Source organism: Pundamilia nyererei, unplaced genomic scaffold (genome assembly GCF_000239375.1).
Source record: "Pundamilia nyererei isolate P.nyererei 1_Seehausen unplaced genomic scaffold, PunNye1.0 scaffold00120, whole genome shotgun sequence".
NCBI classification, from domain to species: Eukaryota; Metazoa; Chordata; class Actinopteri; order Cichliformes; family Cichlidae; genus Pundamilia; species Pundamilia nyererei.
The window spans coordinates 1,219,716-1,225,894 of record NW_005187521.1 but is presented as its reverse complement, the minus strand read 5'-3'; positions in this window follow the sequence as shown (position 1 = coordinate 1,225,894).

The window sequence follows — 6,179 nt, the reverse complement described above, 5'->3', positions numbered from 1 at the left end:
TGTGAGTAAAGACAACTAAAGGACATCTTCTCAGATGTTATTTTTATAAGAAACTTATTCCTGAATGTAGAGCTAAAGCTCATGTAGATTTTGTTTTCCTTGGGCTTCACTCAAAGTATTGACAGGTGTCACAATCCTGTAGGTAGCAAACTGAAATGTCATATGTGCCACCAGCTACAGGCTGAGACATCCGTCATCTTCTATTCTTCTGATACATCAAGAAAACAAATATCAGTAAAAGACATTTCAAGGAAACCTTCGCTAAAATGTCGTGTCTGCAAGCAACTTATGTGGGTTTTATACTGTCCCAACACTATGGATAAAACCTGCTGTCAGCTGAGTTTTGTTTTGCTAAAGTCTTTCTTTTCATAAAAATGTACTTGAAAAACAAAATAAAAGTATGTGAGATCATTCACCCTGCTTTATCGCCATAGTTTTTAACACAAATTGGGTTTTTTTTTTCTTTGTATGCCATTAAAACTTTCATACTGTCATAGTTAAAGATGTTAGACAAGATGAAGCTACCTCAGTGGTACAGCTAAATCCATTCAAAGTCTGAATTTTGTGCCTTAAATTGTGTTATTCCCTGCATATTCAGAACTCTGAATATGCGGTTTGCTTCAGAAATATTTGAAATGTAAATAAATCTAAAGAAAATCAGAGGCTTTGTTGTTTATTCATTATAACACAGAGTTAATAAAGAGGACTGCCCACGTTCTCTATAAGGTTTTACTGAATGCGGTTAGGGGGCCTATAGTAGATATTTAAGAGGTAATATATAAAAACGTTGAAACTTTATTTTTAATGACAGAAAGACGTTGTGTGCACATTACTGAGATGCCCTCTTACACATCACAGGTCGCCCTTCTTTATTATCAGAGCTGCCTGGGGTAGCTGGACGCTTGCAGTGACCTGAGTGAACCAAAAGCTTTGTGTTGTAAAAGATACTGAAGCACCCTTTACAGCTGGAAAGACTGTTGATTTGGAGGTCCATCACCAGAAATGACCTTTCATACTACACTTTATTATGTAAGCCATCATTATAAAATATTGACTAGTGCAGGCACAAAACGCATCTTTATGGAATAACAGTTATTTATCACAAGAGGGCCTACTGAGTACTTTGTAGCCAATCAGACCACAGCACATTGTCTACTGGGCTCTTCGGGGCTCCATTGATTTTTACATCTTGTGGGCAGTGACACCAACAAGAGCACATAAACTGTGCACAGTGAAATCAGTTACGGATTTAGGTTGATGTGCAGAGTCGATGAATAAATGCGCATTTAGGCGACTGATGGATCGCGGAGGTTAAAAGCAGAAAAGATTTGCATGCATGCACAAACGTAGGGGAGAAAGCTCGCGGGGAGGCACTACAGGCATGCAGCTAATACAGTGTTCATGTTTCTGTCATGAGACTTGGAATCACCACTAGATGGAGTGATAACTCCAACACCTTTGTCTTAACACAGGTACTACGTGTTGTTGGTGTGACACTACTTAAATAAGCAAATAAAGAGGAGTGTGCGTGTCTCTGTGTGTGAGTGTGTATGGCAATGAGAGCACAGAAGGACATCAGTTCGGTCCATTCATGAGCAAAGAGTCCAGATGCCGAGCGTTATCCACGGAGACCCAATTAAGAGGGATGTCTGTTGAAGGGTACAATGGCAAATAAAGTTCCTAACAAGTCTCCACATCTGCTGTGCTCCAGTCTCCCCGCATCACTCAGCAGCACCTGAAACATCAGTGATTTCCCCGAGGCACGGTGACACTAACATCGCGGCTTTGGCGCATTTGTCCACACCAAGGAGACTGCAAAAAATATAAACCCTTTTCATTTCACCGACACACACAATGAACACTCCAAGCATTCCCATGTCTCTGCAGATTACACAGCTCAGCAGTAAAGTCAGTTTGGCACTCTTCCGTCGCTGTGGTTACACACTTCCAATAAGCTCAGGCTGTGCGCTCTGTTTTTATTCCATCTGTAAAAATCGACACAAACAACATTATTTTTATATTATTATTATTATTATATTATATATAAAAGGGAGACGCAGTTGTAATATTAGATTAGTGTCTCATTGTGTGAGGGGAACTAGCGATGCAAAGTAATGGCACACGCTGATGATGTCAAAGCAGAAGCGAGAGAGATGAAAAATCAAGACGCAAACACGCATATACAGACACAGGCTATATCAAATCAAATCAAATCAAATCACTTTTATTGTCACATCACATGTGCAGGTACATTGGTACAGCACATGGGTACCATTCTTGTGTGCGAGCTTCACAAGCAGGCTATAAGCAGGGACGCACTCACTTTATCTATAACTCGGATCACTTAATCACATAGGCCACCCTGCTATCTCTCTGATATTAAATTAAGATGAAGAGTGGTGAAATTAACAGAATCCATGCCTCACAGGAGTGGTGAAGTAATGTAGGTGTCTGGCAGTGGAAGTGAAAGATGAAACACGTTCGGGGGATGCTGTGATTCATATCTAGGATCTGAGAGTGTTACTGAGGCTGGAGGTACCGCACGGTGGAACTGACAAAAGAGAAACGGAGGCAAAACTGTCATCTGCCTTACTTCAGTAGCTCATAAAGTGCTTTCTCAGGTGGATGGCTGGAGGGCGGATGCTTGGAGGCGGGTAGGCGCAGGGGTGCATTTGAACAAAGCAACTCATGGATGGGATTCGTCTCCAATCCGTGCCTCCCACAGAAAGCCAGTTTCTCATATCCCCCCTCACCTGTGGCTTCTCACAATAATTGCCTCGTTTGCTTGCAAAAGAAAAAAAAACCTCTCCAAATTGAAACTCTAGCTGATTCCAGGAAACAGGGCCTCAGGTGGCATGGCCGTGTCTTCGTTTATTTACAGGCTTTATGCTTTTATTGTTGCTGCAACCAACGCTCGAGAGCTCTGTATTGGAAGCTTATCTCTGGCTATACGTGTATTTTGAAATAGATGAGGATGTGGCGAGCCACCCAGCTACGATGATTTGTCCATTTTGCTCTGGGATTGTTTGGCAGATGGAAACGGTGACACAAACCGAAGCCACCAAGGTCACAGAGAGGTGCTGCAAGCTGTCTTGAGGGACACCCGTGCCGTTATTACGTGTTAACCCGAAACTGGCTTTTTATTCTAGTCTAATTTATTTTCTCTTCGTCTCCATGTACGAAGCAGCTTGCTATTGTTTTGACTACATCACATTTTCATCTATAACACTGTTGCCCCATATTTCAAAAAGAGGCAAAATCACCTGACTGGTCCTGGTTCAGTCACAGGCAGCACACTGACACTGTAACTGGGTTAAACAAAAATACTCAAAATAGACCGCAGCCTGTTCCTTCAGCACTTCCCTCCGGTTTGTCCTGTTGCTATGCCTGAAACCACAGCTCTGATTCAACACTGGATCCCAGTCATGAACAGTCAACATATCCTGCTGATATTCAACAGAGAAAGGCCAACCAGCCGGGGAGCAGAATACAAATGGCGGCCTAACAGTGGATCCTACTTGCATATGAATGATTGTTTCATTTTCTACTGTTCTCTTTCAGGGAAGAGTTTGCTGCTCGAGGCAGAGCACCTGTCCTCAGAGGAGAGATAAGCATCCCACGGCGGCAAGATTTGATAAACATGTTATTCTTTGTTGATGGAAATTCTTGTGTACTAAAAAATAAAAATAGTTCTCAAAAAAATTCCATTAGGGAATTTAGAATACATGCATAGATAGTGTATAGTGCTTTACAGCAGTCCCGTGGAACAGATTTCCACGGGTTTAAATTTAAGCTCTTTACTGTGCAGAAGCAATACTACTGGTATTAGGGAGGTAAGGTCTCCTGGTATATTCTGTATTTACCTCCAAAAACTCAGACTCAAGCATTCAGAAAAGCAATGATCTGTGCAGGAATTTCAATACACATTTGCTCATAGGTGGATCTCCACGATAGAGTCTGATTTTCCGAGCAGCACCGTTGTCCTTGCAGTAATGTGGATGTTTGAAGTAAGTGATGAAGACGCTGGTAATGCTTGTAATTTTCCGCATGTGCACCACGCGTATTATATATGTACACAGGGCATGCATGATTAACGAGTTTATCCCTCTACCTCTTCACAATCTCAGGGGTCGAAGTAAATAAACATGAAAGAGTGCATTTTTTTGCAGGGTTCACAGAAGCTTGAAAGATGATTTTAAAAGCAGTTAAATGTGATGCAATTAGAGCCTTAACATGAGCTGGTTCATTTTTAATAAGAGTTGAATGAAAAAAGGAGTCAAAGTAAAAAAAATAAAATAAATAACTCATGCATAGCTAAATGTATTTAATCAAATAATGCAAATCAGTTTCATAAAAGAGTTACTGTGGACAAATTTATATAGTGCTGATTAAGAGTAATCAGACTACTTTCAGTGAGGTTGAATTTATTAATAAACAGGTGGAATGAGTTAGTATATTAAGCTGTGCACAAAACCAGTAACTTTCCGAAGTTTGAGTAGCTCCTATGGCAGGTTAAGCTGTTGCAGAGATTGGGTGTAATCACTGTAAAATCTCAATTTTTGTGTCTGGGGTATCCAAGATAATCTGACTGATTAGATGTAGCTCTCTAACTAGGGAATGAAAATGCAAGAGTTTGGCCAAATATGGTAGTGTCATCACCTTTTAAAAAAAGAAAAACACAGCCAGCGTTGATAATATAATTGCTGAAACACAAGTGCAGGTTAGTTAATGAAGTCATATTGGGATGGATGGAAAAGACTGAAGTGGGAGCATGCTGGCAGCAGGAAAACTGATGGTGTGGATAGTGGGCAGAATGGGATCCAGGGACCTGGAAGTTAAACTACATTGGAGAAGCAGACGGGTACTAGAAGGACTGTGATTCAAGCAAACACAGGAGCAGAAGACAAAATCATAAGAGCTCAGATGATAGCAAGAACCGTGACAGACTGCACAAGCAGAGTCTATGTGCTGGTAGTGTGTAGGGGGAAGAGCAGAGTATTTGAAGCAGGCTTGATGATTGTGATGTAGTGCAGCTGCTGATTCTCTCCTCCAGCTCGAACACACCTGTCTTCACTCCTACAATCAAGCGCACAGATGAGAGAGACAGGAACTCCAGGCAAGCGTGGAGGAAGTGGAGGCAGAGGATGTAACAATAAAACCTTAAAATCAATCCTGAAACAGACAGGAAGCCAGTGGAGGGAGGATAGCACTGGTGCCTCATGGTCATACTCTTGTTGTAAAATGAGCAGCCATGTTTTGTGTCACCTGTAGACAGTAGGGAAATCATTACTTTGCACTTACACACACAGGATTACAGAATTTCACCTCTGTGAAAAGTCTTAACAGAAAACAGCAGCGCTGACAAGTGATCTGATCTGTTTATTGACTTTGTAGGAGGTATTGCAGATCATGCCAAGGATTTTCACAGAATATCGATCGCATGAGGCCAAAGGGCCAAAAATCAGACAATATATCAGATCAAATAAGGAAAAAGCTCTAGCTGTTGATGAACACAACACTAGAGTTTTAAAAAAGGTCATCTGCTTGTTTTCTGCTTATGTGTTTACTGCTTTAAAAGGCCATAAACTAAAGCTGAAAACATCAGACAGTGTTTGTGAAACATAAAGCCCTCTTAGCTAATGCAGCTACAATAGTTAGAAGGTCCCAAGGCCCAAAAAAGCTGCACAGTGTTGCTAAAGTCAGCCTATACTTTAACTTAAACTCTAAAACATTGATGGGTAAAGCTCTTTCACCATCTCGATTTGTGCTCCTGTCTTTCCATCATAAGTCTCGCTTTCAGTCTGTTTCAGTCACGAGCTATAGCCTACCTCTTCCCTGATTCATGTTCTCAATCAGTTTCTCCTTTGGTTCAACTCTCATTTCCCATTATGTACTCCTGTGCTTGCTGCAGTCATTATTCACTCCCATGTGTGGTTCAAAGAGGAAGCAGTTTTCAATTCATATCTGAGCGTGGAAGGAAAGAACTAATTCTTGCAGATAATATGTTAACAGATATGCTATTTCATTTGAAGACGTACTTATAGGCCCGTGGTATTTTACCATTCATTTTTACACTGACCATTTTATTTAATCACTGTTTGTGTTTTGCTGTCCTTAGATAATTATTTTATGGTGTTTAAAATTTAGTTAATTGCCCCTGACTCAAGTTAGGGTGACCA